Source organism: Schistocerca cancellata, chromosome 9, assembly GCF_023864275.1.
Source record: "Schistocerca cancellata isolate TAMUIC-IGC-003103 chromosome 9, iqSchCanc2.1, whole genome shotgun sequence".
NCBI lineage: Eukaryota > Metazoa > Arthropoda > Insecta > Orthoptera > Acrididae > Schistocerca > Schistocerca cancellata.
In genome coordinates, this window is record NC_064634.1 from 261,835,982 (window position 1) to 261,854,271 (window position 18,290).

The following is an 18,290-nucleotide window of genomic DNA, read 5'->3' on the forward strand; positions in this document are numbered from 1 at the left end:
TCGATTTGTTCTTCTTCTCTTGCTCTGTCCGTGTTGCCAGTTCTTCCCAGGCAATTTCTGAGTGGGGTACCTCTGGTTGGGGGTGTACGTCCCCTCATTGCATTCTGCTTTAGGGGGCTTCCGGGTACTCGCTAGACGGGGTACCTTGCCTGCCTCTCTTCGTATGTATTTCTTTCTTCTTTTTTGTCATTTATCTCGCTTTCGTTGACCTTTGGAAGACCTTGGATTTTTCTTCCCCTGAGGTTTACCCGGTAATCCATCTCTGACACACAGTCATGTAGACCTGTCTTTTCGAGGAAAAAAGGTCTCATGACCTAGCAGTCTGGCCGCTTTAATCATCCAACCAACCAAATAACCAACCAACCAACCTATCATACCTGCATGGTAAACAGACAATTCACGTACATGCCTGTTACAACCTGCAAGGTGGGCAGTGACACAACTTTCATTACGACTGATAAAAGAATAACTCATGTCCCGAGGCCCATTCTTGTCATGGGAATCTGCTTGGCTACTTACATTTTATGGGCGTAAAATAATGAGCTACGACAATGAGATCTAAACGTGTGTAATACAATAGTTTAAGACGTTCTCTGATTATCATTATTTAGTGTCAACTGTCACTTTTTACACCATACACATGTCTTCTGTACAACGAAAAACCAGTCCAAAATTGCAAAATTTACTTTTTTTTTATTCACTCGATGACTGGTTTCGGGCTGAGACACATTTTAAAAACATCGTAACATGGTCGAGAATGATATTTTCGAACATGTGAAAAACCATGTCAAAAATTTGCAACGAACAGTTAGAGCCCATACGGCATGCTCGAAGTTCGTATACACATATCTTGTCTAAATCAGATTGTAAGTCGTTTTGATCACGTAATAACTTAAAGAGACAGAAAATGACTGCATCATTGCAAACAATCGAAGAGGACTGCTCAGATTGTCTTCTAAATCGTTCACATCGATCAGGAATAACTAAGGGCCTGTAAAACTCTCTCGGGGAACTCCAGATATTATTTTTGTTTTAATCGATGACTTTACGTCAGTTACTAAGGGCTGTGACTTTTATGACAGGAAATTATGAATCCAGTCGCACAATTCAGACCATACTCCGTAGGCCGCTCTTTGATTCGCACCGCTTGTGAGGAACTGTGTCAAAATCTGGAAATCTAAAAATATAGAATCAATTTGGCATCCCCTGTCGATAGAACTCGTTACTTCGTGAGAGTAAAGAGCTAGTTGTATTTCACAGGACGGATATATTCTGAATCCGTTCTAGTTATTTGTCAATAAACCGTTTTTGTCGAAGTAATTCCTAAACTGCAAATCGACGTTAATGATGTGTGTCTGTAACGTGTAGATTAATTCTATTTCCTTTCATGAGTATTACTGTGACCCGTTGAACATTCCACTCTTTAGGTACTAATCTTTGGACAAGTGAGCGGTTGTATAGACGTATGACTGCTAAGTACTGAGCTAATATATCAGCGTAGTCAGAAAACGAAAGTAACTAGTACAGTCTGGACTGGAGATTTGCCTTAAATCATTTAAACTGCTGCTCCACATCGAGGATATCTACCTGTAAGTTACTCATGTAAGCAGTTGTTATTCCTTCGAAGGAACTGATAGTGTCTTGCCGTTGGTGTGATTTACACTTTACACCCACTTCGAAAAATCTGTAGTACTGAGATGCGGTGGTAAAGCTGGCCAAGAGACGGAAACCCCATTCTCCAATACACCCTTACAATCCATGGATGAGGGGATCTGTTGCTTAAGTGCTCACAAACACAATTATCTAAGTATAGTGGTGCACGGTCTAGTTGAAACCGCATCCCATCACCTCTAACATGTGTGACAGCTCATCTCGATTGAACACCAGGTCACATACTACGTTCAAATGGAGTGACAGAAAACACGTAGTTTACAATTACATTCCACACGTACGTCACTCATTTAAGATGTCCTGGAATAGTCATATCTGCTAATTGGTACCTGATTTCAAAACACTTGGCTTAGAATATCCTACCTAATGCAATAAAGTTTTGTCGCACCCTTTTGCATTTATATGCGTTACCTCAGTAGCTGCTTTCATATTCAGTCTCGAAGTTAATTCCTTCGGAACACTATTCATAGGTGTATTTCTTTGACGATATCCTTGTCCGAAAGGGTTCAAGCTCTATAGATGAGAGCCTTTAGCAACGGATTTCCTTGTGACGCATAGTGACGTCCCAAGGCGTGGAGATGGAAGCGGTGTGCGACACACGCTATGTAAATTGGAAACAACATCTCAGCTGAACACCCGTCAGCACATTATTAATCTATCATGCCGACAAAGCCTGAGACATTACGCCACAGAGAAAGTTTATAGCTTCATAAAAAGGCAAAAAAATCGACGTCACAATTCAGCACCTATAAGCGTTAAAAATTTCTTGCGTGCATCAGAATAATTCGCCACATTGTTCGCAATAATTTAGCGAAAAGTGCTCCACGATATATGTAGTCGTTACGGGTATGTTGAGACCCCGTACTTTTATTTCACAGTGCTCTAGTCTGCACTGCAACGTTTGCAGACATTTACAAAATACACTCCTGGAAATGGAAAAAAGAACACATTGACACCAGTGTGTCAGACCCACCATACTTGCTCCGGACACTGCGAGAGGGCTGTACAAGCAATGATCACACGCACGGCACAGCGGGCACACCAGGAACCGCGGTGTTGGCCGTCGAATGGCGCTAGCTGCGCAGCATTTGTGCACCGCCGCCGTCAGTGTCAGGCAGTTTGCCGTGGCATACGGAGCTCCATCGCAGTCTTTAACACTGGTAGCATGCCGCGACAGCGTGGACGTGAACCGTATGTGCAGTTGACGGACTTTGAGCGAGGGCGTATAGTGGGCATGCGGGAGGCCGGGTGGACGTACCGCCGAATTGCTCAACACGTGGGGCGTGAGGTCTCCACAGTACATCGATGTTGTCGCCAGTGGTCGGCGGAAGGTGCACGTGCCCGTCGACCTTGGACCGGACCGCAGCGACGCACGGATGCACGCCAAGACCGTAGGATCCTACGCAGTGCCGTAGGGGACCGCACCGCCACTTCCCAGCAAATTAGGGACACTGTTGCTCCTGGGGTATCGGCGAGGACCATTCGCAACCGTCTCCATGAAGCTGGGCTACGGTCCCGCACACCGTTAGGCCGTCTTCCGCTCACGCCCCAACATCGTGCAGCCCGCCACCAGTGGTGTCGCGACAGGCGTGAATGGAGGGACGAATGGAGACGTGTCGTCTTCAGCGATGAGAGTCGCTTCTGCCTTGGTGCCAATGATGGTCGTATGCGTGTTTGGCGCCGTGAAGGTGAGCGCCACAATCAGGACTGCATACGACCGAGGCACACAGGGCCAACACCCGGCATCATGGTGTGGGGAGCGATCTCCTACACTGGCCGTACACCACTGGTGATCGTCGAGGGGGCACTGAATAGTGCACGGTACATCCAAACCGTCATCGAACCCTTCGTTCTACCATTCCTAGACCGGCAAGGGAACTTGCTGTTCCAACAGGACAATGCATGTCCGCATGTATCCCGTGCCACCCAACGTGCTCTAGAAGGTGTAAGTCAACTACCCTGGCCAGCAAGATCTCCGGATCTGTCCCCCATTGAGAATGTTTGGGACTGGATGAAGCGTCGTCTCACGCGGTCTGCACGTCCAGCACGAACGCTGGTCCAACTGAGGCGCCAGGTGGAAATGGCATGGCAAGCCGTTCCACAGGACTACTACATCCAGCATCTCTACGATCGTCTCCATGGGAGAATAGCAGCCTGTATTGCTGCGAAAGGTGGATATACACTGTACTAGTGCCGACATTGTGAATGCTCTGTTGCCTGTGTCTATGTGCCTGTGGTCCTGTCAGTGTGATCATGTGATGTATCTGACCCCAGGGATGTGTCAATAAAGTTTCCCCTTCCTGGGACAATGAATTCACGGTGTTCTTATTTCAATTTCCAGGAGTGTTGGAGAAATGACAGTCAAACAGTCATAATCAACGTAGCAGATATCATTAAGGAAGTCCATATCTGAGATCTTCTAGTAATCTCACGTTTTCACTACAGTCTGTACAGAAATTGTATCTTTGTAAACATGTCTCCTTACTCTACAATGTCATTCACTTGTTACTGGATTCTAACGCTGCAGTATTGATTGTCAGTGTGAATATGGACTGTAAGATCAAAGGGGTTACACAAGCCTCTGACGAGCAAAAAATGGCAAATGTCACAAATATTGCTGGCACTGGCTCCAATTTATAAAGACTGGCAATTTCTCTCTCTCTCTCATTCACTCCCTTTCTCCCCACTACCGCTTCCCCTCCCTCCGCCCACGCCAGTTCTTTCCAAGCGCACATACCTGTGCTGACATATCGCAATACAATGCGCAGTACAACGTTGATTGTGGCACAAGGAATTCTCTGTATTTCAAAGGAACGGAGAGGAAACATTTAAATCGCTACAAACAATGTGGTGACAAAATATTAGTCGTTGGCGTTCATTCAAACACGGCCTGACAGCTGTCGTTGTCACACATCAAGTACATAACATGCAGAGTGGGAGTACCATATCCAGTAAGAGCTATTGCTTTACAGTGCTATCAGTTTGCACAATGGCGATAGTTTGCGGTTTTTTCCCCGAGAGGCAATGCGTTTTTATCTGTCTCGAAGTGGGTCACATCTGTGCAACGCGCTAGTCGTTATATTACAGGGACTATTAATTAGAAATGTCATACGCCCTTCACGTCGTTACTTCAATAAAAAAAAGTCATCTCTCGAATTATCAGAAAAAAAGAGCCTGTGGAGCTTCTCTCGTTGTTGATACGAGTTATGCGTATTATTGTGATTTTCATTCCAAACACTTATTTGATGCAGCTCTTCACGTCATTACATCCTATGCAAGTCTCTTCATCTCTGCATAGTTATTGCATCTACGTCCTCTTGAACCTGCTTATTGTTGTCAAACTTTGGTCCCTCTCTACAATTTTACACCTCATATTTCCCCACATTATTATCCTAGGTCTCTTCATTTAGTCACGTTGTGTCATAAATTTCTTTTCTCCCTGATTCGGTTCAGCATTTATTTATTAGTTACCCGGTCACCTTATTTAATCTACATCATGTGGTGCACTTTCATCGACATTTCACTTGCATGTGAGGCTACACTCCAGAAAGACTCCCTAACATTTAAATGTATATGAGATCATAAAACAGTTGTAGTTTTTCGTGCTGTTGCCAATGTGTCTCTATATCCTCACTAATTCAGCCACCGTCAGCTATGTCACTCCCCAAACAGTAAATCTCGTCTACGTGTGCAGTTTCTCACTTTCCTAATCTAATATTCTCACTTTCCTAATGTAATTTTCTCAGCATCACTTGGTTTATTGAAGTTCTTCTTGTACCTTGTTTTCAAGGAATTACAACTGATATTTGGAGTTCGGAAAGTTTTTATTTCTGGACTATCTATCACTTGTTGCTAAATATACAGACTGAATAACTACAACACTGATATTTTTCACCTGCTGCCTCCCTTTCACGTCTATAAACTCCCATAATTGCATTCTGGAATCGTAACAGGTTGCAGATGACCTTCCACTATATTATTTCTTGACATCATCCTGTTGAGTAGTCTGCGCCAGGAGATCCAAATCGGGAACTATTTCACCTCCATATTATTTACCCTAAAGTATACCACGATTCATGACTGTGACTGACAGTTTCGGCAAGAAAGCCCTTTTGAGACACAATTAAGGAAAAATATGAACTTTTAGAACAGCAGGTATGGAATAACGATCTCTTCATAAAATATTTGATGGCTGAGAATCCAGCGAAAGGAAGAGTTATTAGTCATATTGCGTACTCTATTTTCATACGATGTTCATAAAAATCGTTGTGTCTGCATCTAAATGAGTGATCGTTGATGTATTAACTGAGCGTTTGACCCCACTCGCATTTTTCTCTACAAGGCACATTGAATGTCATGGATCAAGGTGTTTAGGAAGATGCTGTATTTCTAGATTTACGAAAAGCATTTGACTCAGTGCCATTAGACTCCTTTCGTAGATGATGCAGTTGTCTGTAATGATAATGATAAATGAAGAATCGAAAGAGCAGTTAAATGACACTTTATATTGAAACGTATGGTTTAGTAGCTTATAGCTGTATCCTCAGGCATATATCTGATTAGAAAAATGGAGGAACAATAAAATAAAAAATATTGTCTGTACCCCAAATGAAAAAACGGTTTAGTAAATAATGGTTAAGAATACTCACAATCAGTCATATGTAACCCATACCAGGGTTAAATGGACAAAACAATATTCTAAGTCAAATCAAAATAAAACATCCGTCGAAGGAACGGTAGTCAGGTAATAAAAAGCGACAGAACGATGTAGTCCACCACCCCAGTTAGGAAGGAACCCTACAATATTAAAGTCAAGAGAACTGGTAGGATCTAAAATTCAAAATCTGGAGGTAATTAATAAAGCAGGAATGTAATTAGACAAACTCGCAGTTGTGAGAGCAACATAATGCAGATTAGACTCGTGTGACAGTAGCTTACGGTGGTACGCAGGTAGAAAAACAGATCAGATCAATATCACGATAAAGTAGAAAATGTAAAATAAAAATTAAGCGTTAATAGCGAATAAAGACAGATGTTGTGATTCTTCATGTATCAAGATGTATTTCCACAGCTGCGGGTGTATAAAGTGTTTTAATATCTACGGTGAAATACTTCGTGTTTGAAAGGTGATGCACAGCTACTCAGTCAGATCTTGATAAGGTTTCAGAGTCGTGCAGAGACTGTTAACTTATTTTAAATGTTGAGAAAACTAAAACTGTGCAATTCACAAATCGTGCAAAAATGTAGTATCCTGTGACTATACTATCAGTGAGACACAAACGGAATACGTCAACTCATGCAAATACGTGGGTGTAGCATTTTATAAGGATATGAAATGGAAAGATCACATAGTCTCAGTCGTAAGTAAAACAGAGGGTACACTGCAGTTCATTGGTAGAATACTAAGGAAGTACAATCTCTCTACAAAGGAAGCAACATAAAAAAACACGTTCCACCCATCCTAGAACATTGCTCAAATGTGTGTGGGACCCATACCCAATAGGGCTGCCTCCTGTTCCCTGTTATTGAAAGAATACAAAGAGTAGCAAAAATGAATGATCACACGTTCGTTCGCGCCTAACGAGAACGTCACGAAGATGCTGAAAGAACTGAATGGGCGGCCACTTAAAGATAGACGCAAACTATCCCGTGAAAGCCTACTTAGTTTCTAAAGCAAACTTTAAGTGATGAAACCTGAAATATTACTGAAACTCCCTATTCATCGCTAACATGAAGATAACTAAGACAAGATTAGACTGTTTCCAGTATATACAGAGTCGTTTAAGAAATCATTGTTGCTGTACTCAGTACGTAAATGGAACGGGAAAAACCCTAATAACTGAAGCAGTGGAACGGACTCTCTTTCACGCACTTCACAGAGGTTTGATGACTATAGATAATCTGCGTGATTCAGCTGCCCCTACCGATATCGTCTTATGCGACCCGTGATATTATACTTGGCCATAAAAATCACTCACAAATTTTCATATTCTCTCACCGCCTATGCGTGAACTTTTAGTCTTACAGGAAAAATGAACAGGGTATCTTTGTAGGAAATTCGATATAGTTAAATTTTGTACTGGAATACGTATCCGCTGGAGTCTACAGTTTTCTAATTATTAAAGAAAAAAGCAAACATGACCTCGAAATGCACCTAGGCCTCCACACTCATCCCGCATCTGTCAGGATTTCTAGCATGTTATTCGGGGCGCTCCCTCCTACCACTATACGATAATTTGCAGCTACACGAACTATTCTCGACATTCGGCCTCTTTGGTCTCTATTGATTGGGTTGTTACGTCACCAGCACTTGTTAACATAATAATTTAAACGTATCCGTGAGGGTAATGAAAGAAAAACGATTTCTATAAACGTTACACTAAAAATAATTACATTGAGAATCCGATCCAAACTTAATTCTTACAAGCGCAGGAGGTTCGTAGTTAGAATGTCTGACGAATACGACGATTTAATTATTTATTTTGTGCTGTTAATATTCACTAAACCGTTAGGTAAAATTTACACAAACGTCAATTTTACAACTTTTCAGTGCTTGACAAAGCCGGTGGTGTAATAAGGCCAATCAGTGGAGACCACAAATGGAATGTCAATTTTACAACTTTTAAGTGCTCCACAAAGCCGGTGGTGTAATAAGGCCAGTCAATGAAAACTGTTGTAAATGATTCACCAGTTGAAAATTATCGTACGGTGGTAGAAGGTAGTGCCATGAGGAACGTACTAGGGATCGTGACTGGTGGGGGTGGGGGGGGGGCTGAGTGTATGATTGGGGGTGCGTGTGAGGGTCACTTTTGTACCTTTTTCTTGAATAGTTCGCAAACTACGGCCTCAGGTGAAAACGTATCCCAGTATAAAATCTGACTACAGCAAAATGTCCTACAAAAAGAAACTGTTTATTTTTTTCTGTAGTATTAACAGTTTGAGCTTATAGAGCGCGAGAATTTGAAAATTTCGCTCATTGTGTTTGAAGACCAGCTATAACATTGGGGGTTACATAAAACGACATAGTTATTGGCTGCTCAATCACCCTGGAGATATTAATAGAAGTCACATTTATTTGCCAGCGTCCATACCGTAGATAGAAAAATTTCATACAATGTGATGGGATAGACTGACGAATTATGCATGAAACTTCTGTACCGCACTAAGAAAAAAATGCAATTCGTTGTGATGGCGCTTTGATCGATTTTTCCGTTATTTTATGGAATAACGTCGCGGTATAATATGGGAGACCACGTAGAATCATTGATGGTTAGTGAAACGTATAACTATTTTATGCAATGATTAGCATAATGCGGCGTGCAAAAACATAGCATCTCGTATAACAGGTATTACTGTTTCGAATTCTTTGATTCACGGAACTTAATGTCTGTCTTTCTATCACAATGAAAGCTGTGTTCGAGATAAAGTACCGAGAAAGTACAGGAAATGGTGCTTTATTATTCATGGCTTTCATCTGTCTGTGGGCCAAGGAATTACTAGCGCGTGGCGCGTTCATTTCACCGTGGTGTATCCGCCGTCGGAACAGCCGGAAACAGGTTGAAAGCAAGTCGGGCAAATAATGGAGATATAAACATTGAGCCCATTCCGGGAAACAAAGATGAGTCGATGCTAGCCGCTACGAAAACAGAGCACAAAACACACACACAAACACACACACACACACACACACACACACACACACACACACACAATAACAACAATAAAGAGCGCTCGTGGGAGGAAGCAAGAAGGAATGGAGACGACTGGAAATGAAAGTATTAAAATCAGAGAGCCCGGCTACCGAATACAGTGAGACACAATGTAAGCGAAGAAGCGAACTCGGTCGTTTCGACAGCAAAGTTTGCTGCAGGTCATCTTCGGATCATCGTACTGAGGATACTTTGCTATTGAGCTTTTCTCGTCGCTCTACATTACTTTTAGACGTCTCGTCTACAAAGAAGCTTGCATATAAGTATTTGCAAGTTTTAGAGTTCTGCGCTTGTTGAAAGCCGATGTGTTACGACAACGTGAAAAGTTCATAGCATTCCGTAGAGATGGCGCTCATATCAGCGAAGGTTTAGTTACGTTCTGTTGTTTTACATAATTACAAAAGTTCACTTCATCTGTGTAACAGTTTAGTTATTACGGTTTTTTTACAGCGGTCCTGTTTTGCTCAAATTGAAAATCGCAGTGCAATACAGTTAATTTTTATTTTTTATTTATTTTTTTTTACTTCTGTCCAGTGAACCATCAATATTCATGCTAAGAAGCTGCCTCCTGGTTCAACCAGTGGTGCCTTTCTCTCAGTTCTACAAAGCCCCAGGAAACAATTATACAAAAACGTACGCAGACCGTCCGCCCCAAAGACTTTAGTCTGACAACTGTAAAACGTCTGTCCCTATTTTTCGGCTATTGATTGGAATATGGAAGATTGACGTAGAGAACACGCACGTGCCTAATAATAACACGTTCTTTTATTCTCTTCAAATGTTGAAGTACCTCTGTTATGAAGCTCATTTCACATTCATACTGATGTTACCTTTGCTGTACTGCATCTCCTCATTTATGTAACAGGTAATAACTGATCACGGTAGCCTTCCCGTATTTGTTCCGACAGCAATATCTTCTGTTACGGAAGTTACTGGTTAACACACACGATGCTGTTTCATCCTCCAGTCTCATAAATGATCCCTCCCAATCAATGAAATGCTTTTACCCTACTATCCGACGTAATATATCCAACTTATAACCATATTTCTTGGAAACTAGGATAATCAGGGATAGCAGGATATCAAACAAGAAACCTTATCATCTAAATACCAAAAAGTACACGAAAGTAAACACTGTCAAAACATTCCCAGATTTTATGCGTACACACACACTGACATTCTGTCTCACTAACTTCGCATCTGTTGACGTATATCACAGTGAGGAGAAAGAAGATCATTCAAAATATTCAGTTTAACATTCATCAGTTGAGTTTCCCAGACAGCAGCGCCATCTGTTGTTGATAATTGTAACTACTGTAATTTCGAAAGTTTGTCTGCCTGAAAATGTACTGTTGTCCCAAGCATATTGCAACAAACGGTGTATTTCTATCGCCTCTCGTTTAGTTTTTATTGCCGTTTCAAATATACCGGTTATTTTTGGAACACCCTATATATATATATATATATATATATATATATATATATATATATATATATATGTGTGTGTGTGTGTGTGTGTGTGTGTGTGTGTGTGTATGTGATGTTGTTGTGGATTAATGCAGCTCTCCATGCTACTCTATCCTGTGCAAGCTTCTACCACAACCTACTTCAACCGACATCCTTCTGAATCTGCTTAGTGCATTCATCTCTTGGTCTCCCTCTACGACTTTTACCCTCCACGCTGCCCTCCAATACTAAACTGCTGATTCCTTGATGCCTCAGAACATGTCCTACCAACCGATCCCTTCTTGTAGTCAAGTTGTGCCACAAACTTCTCTTCTCCCCAATTCTATTCAGTACCTCCTCATTACTTATGTGATCTACCAATCTGATCCTCAGCATTCTTCTGTAGCACCACATTCGAAAGCTTCTATTCTCTTCTTGTCTAAACTATTTATCGTCCACGTTTCACTTCAACATGTGGCTAAACTCCATACAAATACTTTCAGAAATGACTTCCTGACACTTAAATCTGTACTCGATGTTAACAAATTTCTTTTCCTCAGAAACGCTTTCCTTGCTATTGCCAGTCTACATTTTATATCCTCTCTACTTCGACCATCATCAGTTATTTTGCTCCGCAAATAGCAAAACTCCTTTACTACTTTAAGTGTCTCATTTCCTAATGTAATACCCTCAACATCACCAGACTTAATTCGGCTACATTCCATTATCCTTGTTTTGCTTTAGTTTATGTTCATCTTATATCCCACTTTCAAGACACTGTTCATTCCGTTCAACTGATCTTCCAGGTCCTTTGCTGTCTGACAGAATTACAATATCTTCGGCGAACCTCAACGTTTTTATTTCTTCTCCATGGATTCTATTCCTACTCCGAATTTTTCTTTTGTTTCCTTTATTGCTTGCTCAATATACAGATTGCATATTCTCGGGGATAGGCTACAAACCTGTGTCACTCCCTTCCCAACCACTGCTTCCCTTTCATGCCCCTCGACTCTTATAACAGCCGTGTGGTTTCTGTACAAATTGTAAGTAGCCTTACCCTCCCTATATTTGACCCTAGCCACCTTCAGAATTTGAAAGCGGGTATTCCAGTCAACATTGTCAAGAGCTTTCTCTAAGTCTACAAATGCTAGAAACGTAGGCTTACCTATCCCTAATCTATCTTCTAAGATATATCCTTGGGTCAGTACTGCCTGACATGTTCCAAAATTTCTACGGAATCCAAAATGATCTTCCCCGAGGTCACCTTCTACCAATTTTTCCATTCGTCTGTAAAGAATCCGTGTTAGTATTTTGCAGCTGTGACTTTTCAAACAGATCGTTCGGTAATTTTCACGTCTATCAACACCTGCTTTCTTTAATATTGGAATTACTATATTCTTCTTGAAGTCTGAGGGTATTTCGCTTGTCTTATACATCTTGCTCACAAGATGGTAGAGTTTTGTCATGTCTGGCTCTCCGAAGGCTATCAATAGTTCTAATGGAAGGCTGTCACCCTCGGGGCTTTGTTTCGACTTGGTCTCTTAGCGCTCTGTCAGACACTTAAATGTGATTTTCAGAGTATTCATGCAGATGTAGATAGATGGAGAAACTCTTCACGCAGTATCATATCACCCATCTTCATCTACGCCCTCTTCCATTTCCATAATATTGTCCTCAAGTACATCACATACTCCTTTCACCTTTCTGCTTTCCCTTCTTTGCTTAGAACTGGGTTTCCATCTCATCTCTTGATGTTCATACAAGTGGTTCTCTTTTCTCCAAGGTCTCTTTAACTTTCCTGAAGGCAGTATCTATCTTACCCTAGTGAAAAATACTTCTACAACCTTACATTTGTTCTCTGGCCATCCCTGCTTAGCCATTTTGCATTTTTTGTCGATGTCATTTTTAGACGTTTGTATTCGTTTTTGCCTGTTTCATTTACTGCGTTTTTATATTTTTTCCTTTCATCAATTAAATTCAATATTTCTTCTGTTACCCAAGGATTTCTACTAGCCCTTTCCTTTTTACCTACTTGATCCTCTGCTGCCTTCACTATTTCTTCTCTCAAAGCTACCCATTCTTCTTCTACTGTATTCCTTTCCCCAGTTCTTGTCAATCGTTCCCTAAGACTCACTCCGAGATTCTCTACAGCCTCTGGTTCTTTCACTTTATCCAGGTCCCATCTCCTTAAATTCCCACCTTTTCGCAGTTTCTTCAGTTTTAATCTACAGTGCATAAACATCAGACTGTGGTAAAAGTTCGCAGCCGCCCCTGGAAATGTCTTACAATTTTAAACCTGGCTCTTAAATCTCTATCTTACCATTATATAATATATCTGAAACCTTCCAGTGTCTCCAGCCATCTTCCATGTATACAACCTTCTTTCATGATTCAGATGGTTCAAATGGCTCTGAGCACCATGAGACTTAACTTCTAAGGTCATCAGTCCCCTAGAACGTAGAACTGCTTAAACCTAACTAACCTAAGGACATCACACACATCCATACCCGAGGCAGGATTCGATCCTGCGACCGTAGCGGTCGCGCTGTTCCAGACTGTAGCGCCTAGAACCTCTTGGCCACCACAGCCGGCTTCTTTCATGATTCTTGAACCAAGTGTCAGCTATGGTTAGGCTATGCTCTGTGCAAAATTCTACCAGGCAGGTTCCTCTTTCATTCCTTACCCCATTCCATGTTCTTCTTCTACTTTTCCTTCTCTTCCTTTTCCTACTATCGAATTCCAGTCACTCATGACTACTAAATTTTCGTCTCCCTTCACTATCTGAATAAATTTCTCTTATCTCATAATACATTTCATCAATCTCTTCGTCATCTGCGGAGCTGGTTGACATATAAACTTGTACTACTGTGGTAGGTGTGGGCTTCGGGTCTATCTTTGCTACAATAATGCTTTGTCTATGCTGTTTGTAGTAGCTTACCCGCACTCCTATTTTTTCAAAGGGTTCAAATGGCTCTGAACACTATGGAACTTTACTTCTAAGGTCATCAGCCCTTTTAATTAGAACTACTTAAACCTAACTAATCTAAGGACATCACACACATCCATGCCCAAGGCAGGATTCGAACCTGCAACCGTAGCAGTCCCGCGGTTCCGGACTGAAGCGCCTAGAACCGCTTGGCCACAACTGCCGGCTCCTTTTTTATTCATTATTAAACCTACTCGTTCAGTACGCCTATTTGATTTTGTCTTTGTAACCCTGTATTCATGTGATCAGAAGTCTTGTTCCTCCTGCCACCGAACTTCACTAATTCCCTCTATATCTAACTTTATCCTATCAATTTCCCTTTTTAAATTTTCTAACCTACATGCCCGATTAAGGGATCTGACATTCCACGCTCCGATACGTAGAACGCCAGTTTTCTATCTCCTGATAACGATGTCCTCCTGAGTAGTCTCCGTCCGGAGATCCGAATGGATGTCTATTGTACCTCCGGAATGTTTTACCCAAGAGGACGCCATCATCATTTAACTATACAGTAAAGTTGCATGAACTCGTAAAAAAATTACGGCTGTAGTTTCCCCTTGATTTCAGCCGTTTGCAGTAGCAGCACAGCAAGGCCGTTTTGGTTAATGTTACAAGGCCAGATGAGTCAGTCATCTAGACTGTTGACCCTGCAACTACTGAGAAGGGTGCCTACGTTATACCTACGAGCCCAATAATGTTTTTAGCTGCCCCCCCATCTGGAATTATGGTAACTGATTATTATATCAATAAAGAATGTCATCAGTTCAGTGACTTTCTTCTTGCCTTGTTATCAGCAAACACATTTATCACACTTTCAAATTCCAGCTTCATAGTCACATTATTTTTATTGCTAATACAGCGAAGTGATTCCCTCGATCTTGAGTCTGAGAAGCACGCAAGTAGTTCTTAACACCCAGTCATCTCGAGGCAGGTGAAAATCCCTGACCCCTCTGGGAATCCAACCCGGGATCCCGTGCTTCGGAAGCGAGAACGCTTCCGTGAGACCACGAGCGGCGGACTAACTGTATAAGAAAGAGAATTTTTCAGAAATTTTTTTGAACACACCAGGACGATTACTGAGCTCTGCGGACAGTCTGTTCAATATAATCAAACAATTGGTCTTCAGTATGTCACCTTCAGATTTGCAAACCACTGTTTCATTTTCCGACTCAGAGTCTGAGTCATCAAAGAACTTCTTTCGTTTCTTCACACGTTTTTCTTGAGTTTCATTTACTCGCAGAAGGTGTTACGTGGTCGGAATGGTCTCCAGTTTTCTCTCTGCCAACTTTTTGTACACTTCAAAACACTTAGTCATCTCATCTAAGAAAGTCCGAAGTGAAGTACAAAGTTTCACTACTGCAGATATATCTACTTCTTCTCACTGTAGTGCTGTATTCACTGCACTGAAACGTTCCAAAATACTCCCCCATATTGTAGCCATGAATGCCATATCCCTATTGTTTCTGATTTAATAACAGCTTTCTCGCTTTTCTCTTCAGAAATGCATTTAAGAGCTTTATTGACTGAATCCCAACTAGCATTTAAGCTTTTTCAGGCATCGTCTCCAGCTGACCATCCTGTACTGCACAGAGACTTTAAACTCAAGTTTGCATCTTCGAAAATTGTCTGTAGCATTGTCCAGCATTGTGCAGATGCCGAAAAAATGTAGATCGTTTGTAGCAGGTCAAAAAGTGTTGTAGCCATTTTACGGCATATGGCTGCCCCTGATCCTACCAGATTCAGGGAATGAGTGGAGCACGGGATGAAAAATGACTTGATTTCGGCTTGTCGGCTAGAGTACATTCCTGCCATATTTTCAGCATTATCATAGGTCCGGCCACGGCATTTGCTTACATCTAGTCCATGGAAGTTGAGGAACATCAATATAGCATCTGTCAACTCTTTCCCGGTATATTCAGCATTTCTCACAAATTCTACAAATCGCTCTTGTGGTTGACCATCTTTATTTACACATCGTATAACGAAACTTAACTGATCCACAATAATGGAGAAATACTTTGCATCGATTATCTCCTGTATGACCTTTTCGGTGACTGTCTTCCCCATAACATTGATAATTTCTTCGTAAGTGCTAAATGATAAATATGAGGTGTTTCCCTTACCCTGATTCTCATGTTTAGTTTTATGAGCTGCTAAGAATGGATCAAATTCAGCTATCAGCTCTAAACACATCATAAAATCTCCATTCGGTAAGAAACGAAACTGTCCTTCACCTCGACGAAATGGCAATCCCCTTGCGGAAAATTTTTTCACTGCAGCCACTGCCCTCTGTAGTACATTTCTCCAATACTTTACTTCTTCTTGTAGCTCAGTAATAAATTGTTTATCAACTCTACATATAGTATTTCCCCTTTGCCTGAAACTTACAACACAATCTCGATGTGCACTGGAATTTTCATGTTCAGTTACCCTTTGGTTAGCGTGTTTCCAATTACTAAAGCCACTTGTAGCGAAGTGAGATGAGCCCCCAAAAAGTTTACATGGTGCACAGTAATGTGATCCCCGACTGGGGGAATAAATCAAGTAATCACGTTGCACAGTGTCTCCATTCAACAATTTCCTTTCAAACAGATTCTTGGAAAGAAATCTTCGTATATCAGAATATGCACGCTCTGACTTCACAAAATCACAGTTTCAATTCTGATTGAATCCGTATTGTACTACGTGATCTCGTATTTTGTCGCTGATTTCTCAAAGGAAAGGATCTTTATCAACAGTAGAGTCTGATGAAAGTTCCCCTTACCCCAGCTCTTGTTCACTTGCTGTCGAATTGTTCGTATGTTTCTTATTAATTTCAGAGTCACTGTCGCCAAGCCTTTCACCACAATTGCTGCTGCACTGTGAATCATTTGTAGGTGTCAAGTTCGCAAGGGAGGAAGAACTTGCAGGTAGAGAATCAGGTCCTCTGTTAACGAAAAACGTTTGTAGTTTTGCCGTTTGATCTAATACTTTTTTTCCCTCTTCCTCCTTTGTTCAAATAATTTCCTGTAGACGTTTCCCACTGTCCATATTCACGATTGCGTATCGTCCAAACTTCACCAGATTCATGAAATGGGGAAAAATACACTCAAACAATAATAAAAGCACGAAACTGAAACCAAGCTACATCAACGCTACATATGATGTGTACGTGCCTTGCCCCACAAAAACAATGCATAGGCAGTGGTGCCAAATGCATGATGTAGAGACCCTACCCGTTCTAACAATAGCACCACTTGCAAAGTAGGTTAGAAAGCAGATTAATAATGTTTCTCACGCTGCATATGTTCGCTTTATCGGGCAACAACAAAGTTATCGACTGTGAAATTTTTTTGTAAAACTCAATATTGCGATTTTGACCGTGTGGCCATCATCATGTGGAAATAAACGAGCTTTAGCACATGTCAGACTAAAAAATCATCTGACATTGCATGCATATATAAATGATTTTTACGTTTCCACATATCCTAAAGCACATTACGTCCACTCGCATGATCAAAAGTGGAATAGTAGGTTACACAAATAAATAACTACACAGCTAATGGATAACCAAGAGGTCATATACAAAAAAATCTGTGCTACAAACCAAGGATGTACTGTAAAGTCTACAAAATCCGATTTATTATTTTTTCTGTTGATTGTTGTTTATGAATATTCAGTCATCTGAAATTGAACTTCTGCGCAGTTCAAATAAATTTATGAAACACACAAAATACTACTTTACATCAACTGAAAAACAAATTGGGAGCAGAGCAGGTAGACACTCCATGAATGTAGCCTAAATGTTTTTGCCAATGAGACATACAAAGAAAATGAACTGCAACAGATAACATTTTTTTTTCTTTTTTCCCCAACTTGACTGTTATTTTGGCAACACCCATCATGTTTAAATAATGAAAGAAGACGCTGGTACAACATTTTTATTTATTTACTTCTTCTTTGAAAACTTTGTTTGGTACACTACTGAAAATTAACACAAATTCCCCTTGACAGCACTTTATTCATTATACTTTTAGAATCCAATCATCACATCTAGAAAGTGTTATGTTCCTGCTGAATTACCAGATTTTGTCATAACAAATCAAAGGCATGATTTTGATACAAGAACATGTAATTCTCTGCTTTTAACACAACATTTGTATATGTATAGGGAGCTTACTCTCATTGTACACATAATAAACAAAATACAAAGTCTTTTAACATGATTTGAACTTCTTTTTAAGTTGTTGCATACACAATTTCCTCTTGTTTGTAAATTTCTTTTCTTTCACATACTTGTATATTATAAATGGAATACTTCTCTTCAGAAATCTCTCTTCAATGTCATGTTTATTACAAATTGTTGTATGAGACAGAACAAATGATTTTTTTTAAATTATCATGTAGTCTTGTTGTGTGACCATGACTATTTAGATACTCATACAGCTGATCATGGAGTGCCCTTAGTAAAATCATGACTCTTTCACTTACATATTTCA